General features: G+C 35.4%; 1 pseudogene; it reads right to left on the reverse strand.

Moving 5' to 3' along the window:
* Nucleotides 1–5,595: 5,595 nt before the first annotated feature.
* LOC113282427 lies at nucleotides 5,596–9,315 on the reverse strand (annotated as a pseudogene).
* Nucleotides 9,316–18,365: the final 9,050 nt, after the last annotated feature.

Genomic DNA, 18,365 nt, shown 5'->3' on the forward strand with positions numbered 1-18,365 from the left:
CTCTGATTGTAGCTTGAAAAAGTCTCCAATCTATGACCTTGAAGATTTTGGTGCAGTCGAAAGATAACTCGATAATAGTACTAATAATATTGTTGCAAGAGACTACTATTACTAACAACAAAACTAATATAAACCTATAGACTGAAATAAAGCAACAAGAACAATTACAGACTTACGCTTGATTAAGCTAACTTAACTAAAGAGAAAATAAACCTCCTAAAACAAGAAAATCTACTGCGAATATGAAATAACTTTTCTAGTGAACGCGAAAGGATTCACCGGCCTATTCGAATATCAATAAGATTCCGAGCCTGCTGTTGTTGCTGCTTCAAACAAATGGAGAAGTTGTGTATTTTGCTCGCTGTGAGAATATACACCTTAGATAATCCATTACTGAAGAGTCCTATATTAACATTGAGGATCAAGGTGTGAGGTATCTATAATGGTTTGCTTCCGGTTTCTGCACTAGCTGAATTGGAGTTGGAGTCCGCTTGCTGGGTATCTCTATTATGGAGCAGACTTGAGAAAATGCTAATGTATGCAAGTCAAATGAGCTGATTTCTAAGAATGATCAGGTATACTCAAAGTTGTTATCCCAAAGACTAATTTGAAAAAAAAACCATCTCTAAAATCCTTTTAAGGGACCAAATCCTGATCAAAAAACACTTGTGCACCAAGGAAGGAAGCACAATCCTGGCAACCAAAACTATTTTAAATCAACTAAACAAACATAAGCAAACCCATCTGAACTGAAAATCAGATACAACCACAGAGAATTACAAACACTAACCAAGTTTAAACAAGGCATGAGATAGGAACAACCATAGAAACACCACCAACAATTCAAAACCAAAACTTCAAACTGGGACTAAATTGGTGGTAGATTAAAAATGCCTTTCAATTACCAAAACATGATCCAAAATTAATCAAGCGGGAAAACAGGGGTTTTCACCAGCCAGGACAGATTAAAAAGAAACACCGAAAATTTATGCGAAAGCTAGGAGTTTAAAAACAAAAATCAAAATCTGCAGAACAGGTGAATAGATCAAGGATTAAGGAGTTTATAAAGATAACTTTTGGAATTTTCAGAGAGATAGTTATGGTGGTCAAATGGGTTCTTAGGGTTTAATGCAAGCATGATGTTGAAATCACCCAGCATATAGCTCTTGAATGAGGTTTAAAAGAACAAATCCAAACCCAGGATAAAAACTTGAATAACGATATCAGTTGATATATAAAAACAAACCCCCTACTCTTGTGAATCTAAATGAAGGCACAAAATAGAGAGACAAAGAAAGAGAATTTCCATTAGATATGTGTAGAATACAATGTTTAAGCCTCTATTTATATAGATAGAAGACTTGGTGTCCAAGATATGTAAACCCTAAACTTAGACACGAAGGGCATCTTAGTAAATAAACAATAGTTTAACACTCCCCCTGATGACCACTGTGGCTAAGTCAATACAAAGATATCATGAAAACTCAAAAGAGAAAAACCTGAAATTGCATAAGCATGTAAAGACTTAGACAGTGTTGGACACGCATATGTTGCCTCGTTAAAACCTTGACAAGGAAAACCCAGTGGGACAAAACTTTGACAAAGGAAAAAGAGTACAACGCGATAAGTCCAGTAAATGCACCTTTGATGATGGCGCTCCCTCTGATGAATACTTCGGTCAAATATTGACGTGCAAATCTTTGAGTCTAGACTTTCCAATTTTGAAGAACGAATTTCTTGAATGCAGAAGATTATTGTGCTTTCATGAAGATGTCGGATAGTTGATGAAGTCTTCTTTTGGGTTGCACCAATAGTATTGTCTTCGATTAATACTTTTGCAGAGTCTATATTCTTCTTCAACACATTGTGTCATGGATTGCTAGCTTCCCGAGATGATTTGCAGAAGTTGTTGATGTAATTTCTTCAACAAAGTGCCAAGATATGAATACATTATCATACGTGAAAAATATCGTATATGTAAGAAGGAGATCTAATATCTTAGGAGATAATTAAATTGTTTTGGTTTAACCAAATGTGGGCATCCACTAAATAACCAAAATACAACTCCCCCTTGGATGACCACCATGTTGAATTAAATTGCCTCACTAAAACCTTGCCATTAAAAACCCAGCGGGAAAAAATATATGGTCGAAAGAAAAAGAGCACAAATATCAACATTTTAAAAGAAAATTAAATGCCAACGAGATATTGCCTCATTAAAACCTTGTCAAGAAAAATTACTTGGGACAAAACCTGAAACGAAGGAAAAAGAGTACAACTTTTGACGATTTATGGATGCTAACTCAACTATATGAGTATTGCAGAAAACGAGTATAAAAATCATAATTCTAGTTTATCTCAATGACGAGTTTAAGCTAGCATAAATCTAACTGCAGATTTAAGAAAGAAAAATAATAGAATTTATGTTGCCAAAGCGTGGATTTTAGTGTTTTTAAGGACTCCTCAAGAGACCTGTAAAGTTGATATCATCAACTAATTAATCCGGATTTATGGTTTCGTACCAAATTTCTAAAAATACATAAATGATTGTTAAAACTGACAAAATCTAGTCAGGTGGCTGCCTGAATATAATTTGAATCCTTCAAGGATTGCAAATTTTAATATGTTCCCCGATCACATCTCTTGTGTGAATGCAATATGAATCCTTAAAGGACTACCACGCCAAATGCATCAAATAAGGAGATCAAAAAATTATTTAATCAATCCTAGGGTCTGAGCAAAAATAAAACCCTCAAATCGTTTTCACAACGAATATATTTCTCGTGTAACGCATTTATGACTACACCAACCTATAATTTATATAGGCTTGTAAATTTAAAAGGTGTTAGTAATGGATCCAAAATCGCGTTAATGGAGAAATTATAATATTCCAATCTAATATGGATTACATGCCAACCAATCACATATGTCGATATTCCTCTGCAGAGGGGTTAACAACCACCATCTTTATTATTCCAGTAGCTACCATAAATGAATATTCGACAATAATTTAGCTTACTATAAGCCAACACAATTCTCAAGTGTATGCATATATTGAAAAATTCAATCAATTACTGGTACCAGCGCCCGCGGGCATTATAATCTCCTCATATTCAAGTGAGAAGATATTATAATTGAGAATGTGAATTCGGTACACTCAAGTGGAGCACTACCTGTAGCCTCTTATAGAACACTACTTATCTGCTAGATGTGACTGGATTTCCCCTTAAGAGGTAAAAACTTAAATAAAAGCAAAATGAGAAATTTCACGCCAATCATATCCCTTAGCCTACGTCGATTTGATTGTGATGGGAGAGAAATTGATATAACATTTAAGTTAATTACACAAGCTTCTGATAGTGTATAGTCTCTCACTGATTATGGCGAAAAATCTTTTCATCTCATATACGAAACTTCAAGTTTCGTAAAGTATTATCCGATTAATTCGAAACATATACTTATAATAATTTTTGGACGATTGACTTCAAGATCCATAAAAAACAATGTCCAAAATAAAATAGTATTGTAGTCTACTTGACATACCAAATTGAACATCAACCACGGATTTTATTGGTTACATTCATAAATCTCCAAATAATTTTGTGACCTCTAAGGCGAACAAGATAATGATTTAGAATCAAATTATGGACACATTCTTTGTCAAAGAAAATTATATTAAGATCTATATAGTCACTACAAGGACTAATTATATGGCCTAACAAGCCGGGTGCGCACCCATTGAGCTTGAGTGTCCAATTATATTCTAATTCCAATTGGAACAATCACAAAATTTGGAGATGATTACAACGAGGAAAATTAAAATTGCAAAAATATCCAACAAGAATGCCGCATCTCCTCGTTTTATTGATATTTGCAACTATCAATACCATAATAACAATATTCAATCTTCGTAGTACTGATAGAATACGAATTCCAATTGGTTGATGAAGATTTCTCTAGAGGAATAGAAATCAAAAACCAAAATTGGCTATAAATACTTAAAATGCCAATTTTACTTCTCATTATAGAGAATTTATGGAGAAAATTAATGCCAATTGGTAAAATTATATACCAAAATCGTATCGACGACTGGAAAAAAAAAATGTTGTTTGTTATGCATGGAAAATCCATTGTATGGTAAAAGAATGATTTTTGTAAGAATAGAAACCAAATACGAATCACATGATGATTGACCAATGGACAAAGATGCCAATATTAATTGGCCGGAGGTTTTTCAACCATGCACGTGATTGGTTACCGTAAAAGTAATTAGATTGCGGTAACATCAATTTTTTTGGTGATTACAATTTCATGAAAGGAGTAGAAACTGTAAACCATCTTCCGATGGATTTTCTTTCTCTACATGAAAAGATCAGAGAAGAAGGGAAATAAAAAAAAAATTGATTACCCATACGAAGTACAACTTAATATAAACAACGAATAAGAACTGTAAATAAAAAAATTACTGTGTAATAATTGATTGCCAATCGCCCATCCTATAGGCTCGTGTATCGGTTAGGTGATGGATGCTTTAAGTTCAGCCGGGATGGATCATCGTAGTTATAATACTGTTTTGGACCAATCCCATAATTAAGCTGCGTAGAAGATAAAATAGCCATGAGTACTAATAGAACCATAGAGCACATAAACACATCATACATAACCATACTAAGGATATATGCATCATACTAAGTATATATATATACGAACGGATGATATAATTTAAGTGCCTAACATGGGACAATAATTTCTACAATAACTTATATAGCTCTGATAGTATAGCACATCTGTGTATTGGTTATCAAAATCTACACGATAATCAATGCATTAAGACACGTTAAAAAGAAGAAAACTATTTTCTTGTACATCAAACAATTTATACATGAACCAACTAAAAAGTTAAGTTAGTTCGTATAAATAAGATGTAAAACTCAAAAAATATATAGACTAACCCTAATCATGGATTATGTTTATACGAAAAAGAAAAAGATCAATCAATTGTGTTTTTGAAACCAAAAGAAAAAATTGATTATATGCTTAGCGATTACAGCAACGTGTGCGTGATAACGTCTTGTGAATCTAAAAGAATGCACAAAATAGAAAAACAAAGAAAGAGAATTTCCATCAGATATGTGTAGAATACAATGTTTAAGCCTCTATTTATATAGATAAAAGACCTGGTGTCCAAGATATGTAAACCCTAAACTTAGACACGAACGACATCTTGATAAATAAATAATAATTTATAACACCTACCACTTTTTAGACGAGGCCAGCACCATAATGATGAAATTAGGTTAAAATCTCCATGAGAAAGGAAGGGAATCATAATAAACAGCAAGCAACAATCTAACTGAATCCTAAAGGCCGGTGAATCAAGGATTTAGCTGGTGAGATGTGCTAAATCCATGGTGAATGCTTTGGTTTTTGATGGTGCTGATAAAGAAAAAAGGTTTGGGTTTTCAGGATTACTAGAGATTAAGGAGAAAATAAACAAATTAGAGGATTTTTTTCCCGCTCAGATCCGCTCCAAAGGAGCAGAAGCGGCACTAGGGTTTCTCGGTTGCAGTTTTGGGGATTTTTTGTTGTTGCTGGTTTAGTATAAAGAGATGATATTAACCATAGAGACTCAATTACAGAAAAAGTATTAGCTAAAAATAGTAACTTAAATCCAATATAAATCCTTCTTTAAACAAAAAAACAAACAAATATCCGAACCAGACATTCATTTTATCCTATTGCAACATTAGTCAGTACGGCAAAAAAGAAGAAGAAATGTCCCTTCAACAATAAGCAACCAACCAATACACAACCTTCAACTGCCTCAAGCCTGTAAACACAAAAAGCAATTTAGTGAGAGCATGTCGGGAGAATACAACGCACACTATGAATAAAAGTAAACCAACACAACAGATGCTGAGATTAAATTATGCCATTTCAGTTTAGGTGGTGAAAACATATTCTGGCAACTTCAACATATCACATAGGTAATTCACAAACTCATTTTAACTTGGACAATGTAGATGCCGATTTCTTATGTGAATAAAACTTATAGCTTTTTTATGGTTAAGATTTTGTTTTGTGCTTAAAATGTCACATGAAGCCTGTAAAACATTAGAAAATACAATTAATCACCTAATCGTCATTTAGAATTCTCAGAAACTCTAATATATTAATCACCAGTAGATATGCTGCTGTTGGTCCTTAGAAAACTATTTCCAGAACTATCATGATACCCTGTCTGTGCGTATCTATGTAAGCCTACAGTAAGCTATAGCACCTCCCTGATGCAAACCTAGTTCAGTTAGGGACTCAAAAACTTCACACAAGCTCCAATTTACAGGAATCTATATGGATTCCTTGATTTGTTTTGATATACTGAATCCAAGTAACTTCCTCAGGTGATTGAGTATTCCATAAACTTCAGGATCCTCGAGCTGTATAGTATTCTAAAAATGATACATTCAGCAGTCAACTAAAACTAAACTACTGAGCAAACTAGACCTCATATTATATGTTTGACAATATCAACCACCATGGATTGTTCTACTCTCTAGGCCAAACCACAGAAAGTATTGTCCAACCAAATTAAGGCCTATTCTGTCAGAATGTAGTATCTTTCTATCTTGTCCAGAGATTAAATGCCAAGTTGTCTAACAATAATCAAGTAATAATTAAAGACTCACATCTCAAAAAAAAAAAAAAAAAAAAAAAAAAAAAAAAAAAAAAAAAAAAAAAAAAAAAAAAAAAAAAAAAAAAAAAAAAAAAAAGAAGAAGAAGAAGAGTAGCCACTAATAGTCATTATTCAAGTACCATCAAACTTACGCAATTTATTGCCCAAATATTCATTACCTTGTTAGCAATGTTGTTGGAAAGCCAGTCCAAACCCTCATACAGACCTTCTCCTGAGGTTGCACATGTACTCTGGATGTACCTGAATATCCACCCAAATGAATATCAGACAACAAGAACTGGTCAAATAAACTAGTGCAAACAAAAAAAAGGAACATAATATAATAAAAGATTTCTTGAGGAAAGGCATGTAGGGTCAGTTACCAGTGGCGTTGGCGGAGTGAGTGAAGACCAAGCTTGTCAGTGATCTCGGCAGCATTCATTGCATTAGGAAGATCCTGTTTGTTAGCGAATACGAGCAACACAGCATCTCGCAACTCATCCTGAAAGCATATAACATATCACCAGCTTTTAGTTTCAACTAATCCTAAGGGTTATTCACATACCACCTAATCTGCAATTTCCAATCTCTAATTGAAGCTCTAAATACCTCATTCAACATCCTGTGCAACTCATCACGAGCCTCGACAACTCGATCTCTGTCATTGCTATCCACCACAAATATTAATCCTTGTGTGTTTTGGAAGTAGTGCCTCCACAATGGACGGATCTACAAAATAAGATGGCTCTAGTTAACCACAAGAAGGGGCAAAACATATTTCACAGAGGCTATAACTCAACATTATGGTTATTTGATTATATAGGAGGTTAGGAAGCAATGGACAAAATCCCAGAAGAAAACAAGAAACGAACAAGCAAAAAGAAAAGGCAGAACCAGAAATAAGGGGGTGTTGGAACCTCGAAAGAGCTTACCAATTGTGCATGGCTAGATATTGCAATATGGTGCTACAAGAGTTACGGAAAATTTTTTTTATAAAAAATGAAAACATATACCTTGTCCTGACCTCCAACATCCCAAACAGTGAAGCTGATGTTCTTGTATTCCACCGTCTCCACATTAAAACCTACAAGAGAGTAGATACGGAGTAAGCAGAGGTACCATATCAGTATAAATCACCAAAAGTTTATAAATCATTGTGAATTAACAAGAGGAACATAAACTGCATCTCAAATATGACCTATGTAAGTGAATCATTCAAATATATAAGGTTATCAAGTTTGATAATGAGATCCAAACATTCCCGTCAACCAATATCCCGGCTGAAACTTTCTTCCAAGGAAGAGCTACTTAACAAGAATCATGAAAGGTTATATTTCAGAATTACAGACCACGAATGACACCACAAAACTACTTGACTTAAATGGTAGAATGAATCAATGCGCAGCAGACCTCTTGAGAACAATTTGCATAGAAATTACATTGAAGTCGTCTATACAGTAACCAGAACTTACCAATAGTAGGAATAGTTGTGACAATCTCTCCCAGCTTGAGCTTGTACAATATTGTAGTCTTACCCGCGGCATCGAGACCAACCATCAGAATACGCATCTCTTTCTTGGCAAAAAGCCGACTGAAAAGCTTCGTGAATGTAAGACCCATCTCTGCTTCACTATTGATCCTCTAAACTGAGTAAACAAAAAGCAATTCAGAATCTCAAGGCTACCAAATCATTAACACAATGTACTAGCGTGAAAACATAATTAACAGATAACATCACAAGTTTAAAGGAGGGATTCAAAATAAACTCATACAAACCCCTAAAGTTATAACAAAATGCTATGAAGACTCACAGAACTAAGTTCAAGATTATTGAAATCAAATTATCTAATACCTAGCAACCTATAACAAACAAGCTCCATGCATCGCTTAAAAAAGCCTTCAATAACAATTGTGTTATCTTATACAAAAGATCTAAAGATGAAAAGTGACATATTCAACATAGGGTTTAAGAATATATCCTCTATATGCATCTAAAAGTCCACATCCTCCATTATCATAACTAACTCAATCATAAGATCTACCGACAATCAAACTCCACAAACATAAATAACACTATCAACAATAATCAAACTTCACAAACATAAATAACACATTAGATCCAATTCAATTCATCAACAGGATCAGCTCAACATTGATGAAACTGAAAACAATCAGCTAAATTACAAAAATCTCATACAGATCGATAAGCACTTCGATCAAAAACCATAAACAATCCTAAATTCCAACAATAATCGGCTCAAAACATCGTGATTATCCACTGGAATTTGATTTCACCAAATCTCACCATCGTTTCCCCTCAAACAATGATGAAACCCAAATAATCAACAACTCTAACAAAATCTGATACAGATCAACAAACCCTTGGGTCAAAACGACAACCTAACCAATGCAAACTAAAGTCTAACAGTAATCACCTCAAAACATCGCGATTCTTCGATGAATTTCACAGAAAAACAGTAAATATGTACCAAGAATTGTAATCAGAATTATAAATCGAAAATTGAGATCGAGAAAGAGACACACCTTTTGAGAAAGGATCTAAAGAGAAGAAAGAGAAAATGAGTCGAGGGAAAGAGAAAAGAAACTGGTAACCGAAATTATAACAAAATGGTGTTGAGAAGTGGAACGAAATAAAAACCATACGGCCTGTGTTTAATGGACGAAAATATCCTTGAACGTGGTGTGGGCCCCAATGAATACCTGGTTCGGTGGAAGGAGGAGGAATAAAGAAAGGGGAAATTAGGGGGAGACCCAAAAGAAAAAAATATTCTCGTTCTCAGGCCCACAATTAATTTTGTATACCGTGACACCCATAATTATATGAAATTATTATATGAATCAATACATAACTGGTTATGCATATTATCTTTTCAGGCATAACTCGTTATGCGTACTATTTTTTTGAGGGGTATAATTGACAGCGCAACTTGGACATAACATATCTAAAAATCCGCGCCTTAGAATTTTACAAATTTTATATCGTTGGAAATCTTTTTAAAAGAGCTACGCAACGAGTACAAACAAGAATATCAAATTTTTGTTTTTAACGAAAAAATCGGAGGTGATCCTCATTTTAGGGAAATTTTTTGAAAACTTGATACTTAACCATTATGCAGTCACCAAAAACGATGCATAACACATTCTGCAGACGCATAACGAATTATGCAACCATTTTTCGGCTGCATAACAAGTTATGTATCTGCATAACAAAGTTATGTATCTATAACAAGTTATGTAACCATTGTTTTGGTTGATTTTAGTCGTACATATAAAAAATTGATGCATAATGCAGTATGAATCCATATTTACGGATGCATATCAGGTTATGCATCTATTTTCTCGATGCATAATGCATTATGTAGCCATTATGCGGCCACCAAAAAAGACGCATAACACATTCTGCAGACGCATAACGAATTATGCAACTATTTTCTCGACTGCATAACAAATTATGCATCTGCATAACAAAGTTATGCATGTATAACAAATTATGTAACCATTGTTTTGGTTGGTTTTAATGCGTATATAAAAAATTGATGCATGATGCATTATGCATCTGTTTTCTCGATGCATAAAATATTATGCTACAATTTTCTCGATGCATTATGCAGTCATATTTTCGGATGCATAACAGGTTATGCATCCATTTTCGCGACTGTATAACATGTTATGTAGATATTATAGTAGGTGCATGACAAGTTATACAGTCTTTGTTTTTATTGGTTTCAATAGTGATAAAAAAGTTGTTGCATAACGTGTTATGCGACCATTTTCGGGACTGCATAACAAGTTATGCAACAAATTTGTAAACAACATAGACCTTAAATTGCTGCTCTTGCCGATTCACTGGCCTGAATGCAGGTCACATACTTCACTGAATTTAAACCCCAAACTGCAGTACATCTTCCATCTTAGACAGCCATACAATCTATAGCTAACAACATAGATATTTTGCTGTAGCACTCATGTCATCACATTCCTCCACTTCTCAATTGAACCCAGTTTTAATCCACATCCAAAAATCCTCCGCAAATCTGTGTTGTTGTTGTTGTTGTAGACCACTGCTTCCTGCAATCATCCATCGAGTCGCTACAGCTTCATTGCATCTTCGACTTGGTCTCTGAAGCACAGAAGTGCCGAAGTCTCTCTTCGTTGCTCACTCCAGTCTCCATCAGCAATGTAGTAGAGAAGGACATACACCATCTTTTTCAACTCCCCGTGTTCACAACGTCTAAAGATCTGTCTAGCACAACCACCAGTGGCTTTGAAGCTCGAGTATTCTCCATTTGTGTCTGCAATTCTGCCCGACAAGTCGACAACCATTGTTTAATCAAGAACAAAAATGGGTAAGAACCCATCTCCACGGAATCGATTCAATTAACCAAAGACCCCCAATTTCAGTTCAAAACCAGAATTCCCCAGAATCCCATTTTAGTTTCTGCCAGGTACTGTTGATTTTTCAAATACAAACCTCCAATTTCAGGCCACAACAAAACCCCAGTTGACAGCAACAGTGGCATCTATTTCAGCTGGTTTTCTGGCATAACCAAAACTCCACCAAACTCTGTCTATATCCAGAGAACACTCGACGGAAATCAACACCAATTTGACCTGCAAACACCACCATTACCTTCATAATTTCTCTCTCAATCGAGCACCACACTGAACCCCAACAGATCCATCTCATTTATCCAACAACTCCATATAAAACCCGTTTCAGTTAACTTCAAAAATCCCCAAAATCTGTTGCTTAAACTTCTCGTATATAGCCATGAATCAATGGAAGAAACCCTAAGTCAAATCATCGAACAACACCAGTTCTTCAATCAACAGACCCCAAATTATACCACCTGCAATCAATCCACAAGCAATCACACCCAAATTCAATCGTTGTTGTTGAGAGAATTGAAGCAATTGGCTTGAAATTAAACCCCCAAACACCACAGATCCATTCTCGTCATCGCTGCTTCAATCAATCCTTGATGTCTCCATTTCAGTTCAACTGCAGAAGCTCAAAATGATGCTCAGATCCCCTTTCAACCCCCAAATACGAAGATGTTGAGATTTACCCATGAATTGAAGCTCCAATGAAGAACTGAGATGAAAACAGTAGGGAGATACGAATCGGAGAAGAAGAATAAAAAAGACTGAAACATAATTTCTGAAATTATGGGTTTGGGAGATATTTTGTCGTAGAAAATGGGTGCGCGCCTGTGTTTTTTTGAGCATGGGTTTCACAGTGGGAAAAATCTGTAAAATGGGTCTGTCTGTAGTTTTCACATAAAGAAAAGGGTGATTGATGAGAGTTGGGATCTAATTCTTCCCCATCCGGAACTGTTGGAAAGTGATCATGGAACCAAGACCAGCATTGTTTGCCACATGTATGGGAATTATTCATGTTCTGGGAGGCGTGTTCATTGTATCGCCTCTTGAGTCTTTCCACATAACTTTTAACCGAAGTCCTCCAAGGGTAATACATTTTTTTTAATTTTAATTTTATCACGGATATATGTTTTTAAGAAGTATCCATGGAAAATCTCGGGGCAATTCCTATGACAATTAACAAAAATATTTTTTTTTTTTCCTTTTTTTATCTTTTTTTTTTTTTTTTGCTAAGAAACAAACTTTTCATACACAAAGAAAGAAGTCACAAGCATACACAATTTGTTCCCTCTCAAGGTAGTTCAAAAAAGGAGGACATGAAACCCAAGTTGCTTTAACACATAACTTCCTAACCCGGCGTGCAAGCCGGTCTGCAAACTTATTCATAGCACGCTTAATATATACAAGCTTAAAACCAGAACTACTAGAGAGAAGGCAGCAACAATCTTGAAGAATATCACTGCATCTCCAACCGGCCAAGTGACTGACTCTATTCACAAAATCTACCACTTGCATACAGTTACTAACAAGAAGAACTTTGGATAATTTCAGCTCCACTGCCCAGGAAACAGCCAAAAACAGTGCCATTGCTTCAGTACTAACTGCATCAGGAGCAAGCCCAAAGTTCGATTTACAAGAAATTATTCTTCCTACAACATCACATAAAATCAAACCAGTTCCCATGTTAAAGTTTTTATAAGAGCCATCAATGAATAATATATGATCAACCTCAAAAGTGGGAGTTTTAGTTTCCACACGAAAAACAGTCGCAAGGGGAGGATGAATATAAGTATTCAACATTCTTTTAATGTTGAGGATAACTCTGTCAAAATTTATCTCAACCTTCCGAAAGGCTACTTCACATCGCAGCTTCCATATACACCACATAATAATTCCTCCTACACTAGGCCAACCAACAGGGAAATAAGACTGACCTATCCCTATATCAAACCATTTTAGAAAGTAATCATCAGGACACATAAAGTCGAAAAATATCAAATGTTGTAGAGATAAAGCAAACCAGATGTGAGACGCCACAGGACAATGAAAAAGAGACGAAGGACAGTTTCAGAATCATCGTTGCAGAGAGGACATGATTGATCAATAGTGTTGTTATAAGAATTCATAGTAGCATTAACTGGCAACACACTAGCAAAAACCTTCCAAATAAATAACTTAACTTTTGGAAGACAGTTCAGTGACCAAACTTTAGACCAGAAATAAGACTCCTCAGCTGTAGAAAACTCATTTCTATACACTTTATAAGCAGACTTAATTGTAAAATTACCATCTTTAATGTGTGCCTACATAACCTTGTCCTCATGATAAGTATTCAGGCGAATCGAACGAATTTTGATAACATCTTCAGGACAAAATAAGGAATTCAGAATATCTAGGTTCCAAGTATTATGATAAGGGTCTATAAGCTCACTAACAAAAGTGTATTCATTATAATTAGGATCAATAGATAAAGGAGGAGGAGCAGAACATGGTAACCATATAGAAGACCAAATTCTAGTAGAGGTGTTGTTGTTGATTTTATAAACAATATTGGATTTTAGAAAACTTAAACTATTTACAATGCCTTTCCAAATCCAGGAGGAGGTGTCAGCAGCCTTATCTATTTCTAATAAGTTTTGATAAGGAAAATATTTATCTTTTAGAAATTTTGAAATCAAGTGACCTGGGAACTGAGTAATTCTCCAAGCAATTTTTGATATATAGACCCTATTCAGAGCATAAGAATTCCTTATACCCAGACCACCACATTTTTTAGATTTACCAATGTCAATCCAAGATCGAAAATAAACTGTCTTACGGGGATTTATCTTAGGCCACCAAAAATTTCTCTGAATTGAGTCAAACTTTGAAGTAAGCTTCTTAGGAAGGGGGAAACATGACATATGATACACATCAAGGCTTGACAAAACATGTCGAGTGACAACAGTTCTACCAGCACCATTGAGATTAGTTTTCTTCATATTACCAACTCTAGCATATAACTTATCAATAAGAAACTTAAAGGATTTAGTCTTGTCTCTATTAACAAATGGGGGGGTTCCTAAGTATTTTTCTGTGCTTGACAGAAACTTTATGCCTAAGGATCTAGATAGAATTTTGATGTGTGTGTGATGCATATTCGCACTTGTAAAAAAACTCGACTTTTCCAGATTAATAACCTGTCCCGAAGCTTTGGCAAACTTATTTAAAATATGCAACAGATTTTTTGCATACATTAAAGATGATTTAGAGAAAAGCATACATTCTTCCGCAAAGAAAAGATGCGAGATAGAAGGGCTATTGGCTCTAAGTTTAAAACCTTGAATAAGTTTATCCGATTCAGCTTTTAATAACATCTGAGAAAGGACTTCCATACAAAGGATGAAAATATAGGGAGAGAGACAGTCTCCTTGTCTGATTCCTCTATAGGGAGAAAAAACTTCTCCCGGAGAACCATTTATAAAAATCGAATAAGAGACTGTACTGATGCATTGAAGCATCCGTTGACACCAATCATTTGAAAAACCAAGTTTTTGAAATACAGCAATGATAAATGGCCATTCTAATCTGTCGAAAGCTTTCGACAGATCGAGTTTAATATCCATATAACCCTTTTTAGTTCTTTTTTTCATTCTTTTAAAATAGTGCAGAATCTCATGACTTATTATGATGTTATCCTGAATTTGCCTATTAGACGCAAAAGTCGACTGAAAAGGGGAAATAAGTGAATCTAGCAGAGGTTTGAGCCTATTGGTTAAGATCTTAGAGATAATTTTGTAAACTGAGTTTGCTAAACTTATGGGCCTAAAGTCATTAGGCGAGGAAGGATTGGAAACTTTAGGAATTAAGGCTATAAAAGTGTAGTTCAACTGTTTCAGCAAGAACTTAGTTTTGAAAAAAATTTGAATGTGCTCAATTACCTGAACAGAAACTATATCCCAATTGTCGCGGAAAAAACCTGCAGGGAGGGCCAGGAGAGTTCCATGGCTCCATATTTTTGATGGTGGACAAGATTTCCTCCGGAGTAGGGATAGCCACAAGAGACAGATTTACTTCATTAGTAATGATTGGCTGAACATCTTTTAAAACTTCTTGAATATCAGCAGAGCAAGGTTGAGAAGAGTGATAAACCTTTTTAAAGTGAGCTTCAAACAGCGCAACAATTTGTTCTCTAGACTCCATCATATTACCTTGTTCATCCTTAATCAAACTAATTAATTATAGTTGATATTATTTTTTTTAATAGGAATTATGCCCCTTGATTTGTATTTCATTTGTGGGATTCCAAGTAGAGTGGGAGATCCTGTACCATTCAACCAAAACGGATGGGTGTCGAATAATAAATGGCACATGCTTCATCCCTTGTTTTTAGAATCATAAATACTACGTGTACCAGTTACGTGGGATGTTTGCAATTGCAATTAACCCGTCACCACATATGCAAACTTCTGCATCATATTTCGATCGGTTGAGATATACGTCGTCGGTGAGGTATGAACTAAACACACAAAAGGATATTAATGAAGCGCAGTATGCGAACTGGTACAAGTCGATTGCAAAGCATGTAATTGGTATACAAAACATGCACATCTATGGGTTTGATTTCCCAGGGTTATCACACATGGGTCTTAATACAAACATCGTTCCTAGACAGCCGCCTCCATAAGATCCATGCTTTATGACTTAGCCCAGCACGGTTGCAAGTTCTTCATCATCCTCGTCAAATTTTCCCGAAATCCGTTGGGAGATGCCAAGTATTACTTCACAAGGTGAGCTTATCACGATCCCCATTATTTCCCAAGCTATGTAACATGAGTATCCTTACTACAATGTGGATGCCAGTAATGATGAGTTGAAGAGACAACTTAATGATATGAATTGGCTGGCTCGGCAAATGGGGGCTACACACTTGAATTTGTGTCAGAAATAGCAAACAGAGACAATGTTTGGATTGAGTCCAACTGTAAATGTTGATGGGAGTTTACAGTCTTCCGATTCTACCAGGAGCAACAAATCATGGCACAAGAATGATACAATGGTGGGAGAAACACAAGCACCGCAAAATACTTCACCACTAACTGTGTCTATATCTCAATATCAAGTATATCACCCAGATGCCAGGCGCATTTCATCATCATTCTCGCCCTTCAACCCAAATGACCCTTACTACACTATTATACCACCAGTACAACAACAAACCAGTTATACGTTTGGAGGACCAAATAATTACCAATCGGCTAGTGGTGTTCAAGCATCTCCTTTTCCTTATTCAAATTTTGCAAATTTGTTGGAAGGTGAGGACATCCAGGGTCTTGGAGAATGGACTCTAGGCCAAGAAGATAACAGTGGACGACGTTAGAGAAATTGTAACTTTTAATTCTGCTACATATGTAATTATAATTTTAATCAATTAAAAGTACGACTTTTCGTTGAGATCAAATTATATATATTTAATATTAAGCATTACATTAACGTCACTGAGAAGTACTAGGTGGAACAACAAATAAGGGGTTGAAATTGTTCAACACCTTATGGATTTCATAACAATTTTCGAAACAAAAAGCCATTTTTTCCACAATCATACGGGATTTGACCCTGTTTATAACGACAATGAATTTCAAGCCACTACTTTGGTGATACGTTTATCTTATTAAATTCTAGATTCTTACAAAAAATGAGCACAATTCGGGATACCAAACTTCACCACGGACTTTAATTTCGACCGTTAGTTTTCAAAGTGCTTGAGAAGAATCTTTAACCTTGACAAATTTTACCTCTTTGCAAATAATACTAGGAGCGTTTATTCCTTCATAACCCAATCCCCCCATATCACGATTGAAAAAGCGGGGGTACAACAACCACACCCAACAATTCGATTAGAAATCTGTATGGACAAACTCCAATATACTTTCTAGAGAATCAACTAGATAGTCAGACTCAATCTAGATAAAAGTATATCAAAGAGTTTGTATCTCAATATTTCGATTTGATCTTTACTCAAGCAAATAGAAATCTGCGAGTCTTTATCAAAAAGAGATAACTTGGATGGTACTAAAGACCAATATCCAAGTGTCAATCAAGTTAAATCAACAACCAAAAGGTCGGATATTCTAATTGATTGGACAACGCACAACCTGTGATATTTCAATTATATAACAAAATATAATGCGGAAAAGAAATAACACAGACACCAGAATTTTGTTAACGAGGAAACCGCAAATGCAGAAAACCCACGGGACCTAGTCCAGATTGAACACACTCTATATTAAGCCGCTACAGACACTAGCCTACTCCAAGCTAACTTCGGACTGGACTGTAGTTGAACTCCAATCAGTCTCCCACTGATCCAAGGTACAGTTGTACTCCCTACGCCTATGATCCCAGCATGATACTGCGCACTTGATTCCCTTAGACGATCTCACCCACAACTAAGAGTTGCTACGACTCAAAATCGCAGGCTTTCATAATAAACAAACTTGTCTCACACAGACAAGTCTATCAAAGGATCAATCCGTCTCCCACAGAAAAACCCTAAAGTTTTTGATCCGTCTTTTGATAATAATCAAGGTGAACAGGAACCATTTGATAATATGGTCTTATATTCCTGAAGAACAGCCTAGATTAATCAATCACCTCACAACAATCTTAATCTTATGGTAGCGAAACAAGATGTTGTGGAATCACAGACAATGAGACAAACATGATTGTGATTACTTTTTATATCTTACCTATCGGAGATATCAAATCTCAATCCAATCAATCTGATTGTACTCGTACGATAGAAGATGCAAGATCAGATCACACAACTACGATAAAAGTAGTATCGGTCTGGCTTCACAATCCCAATGAAGTCTTTAAGTTGTTAACCTGTTTTTAGAAGAAGAAAACCAAAGGTTAAAGGAGAATCGACTCTAGTACGCAAACTAGTATCACATGTAAGGTATGGGGATTAGTTTTGCACAATACTAGATGTCTCCTTTATATAGTCTTTCAAATCAGGGTTTTGCCTTGGTAACAAAGCAAACAATATTCACCGTTAGATGAAAACCTGATTTAGATTCAAGCTAATATTTCTAAACCGTTAGATCGAAAACTTAGCTTGTTATACACAAATGAATTGCACGCTTCTAGGTTTGTTAACCGTACCCAAACGTGTACATTGTTGGTTCAACAATAGTTAACCAAAAGGTTAGCATATGAGCATTTCATAACAACCATGTTGTTCTTCACCATAACTAGTTCAAATGACTCAAATGAACTAGTTAGAGAGTTGTTCAATTGCAAGGAA

This window comes from Papaver somniferum, chromosome 5, assembly GCF_003573695.1.
Source record: "Papaver somniferum cultivar HN1 chromosome 5, ASM357369v1, whole genome shotgun sequence".
Taxonomy (NCBI): Eukaryota; Viridiplantae; Streptophyta; class Magnoliopsida; order Ranunculales; family Papaveraceae; genus Papaver; species Papaver somniferum.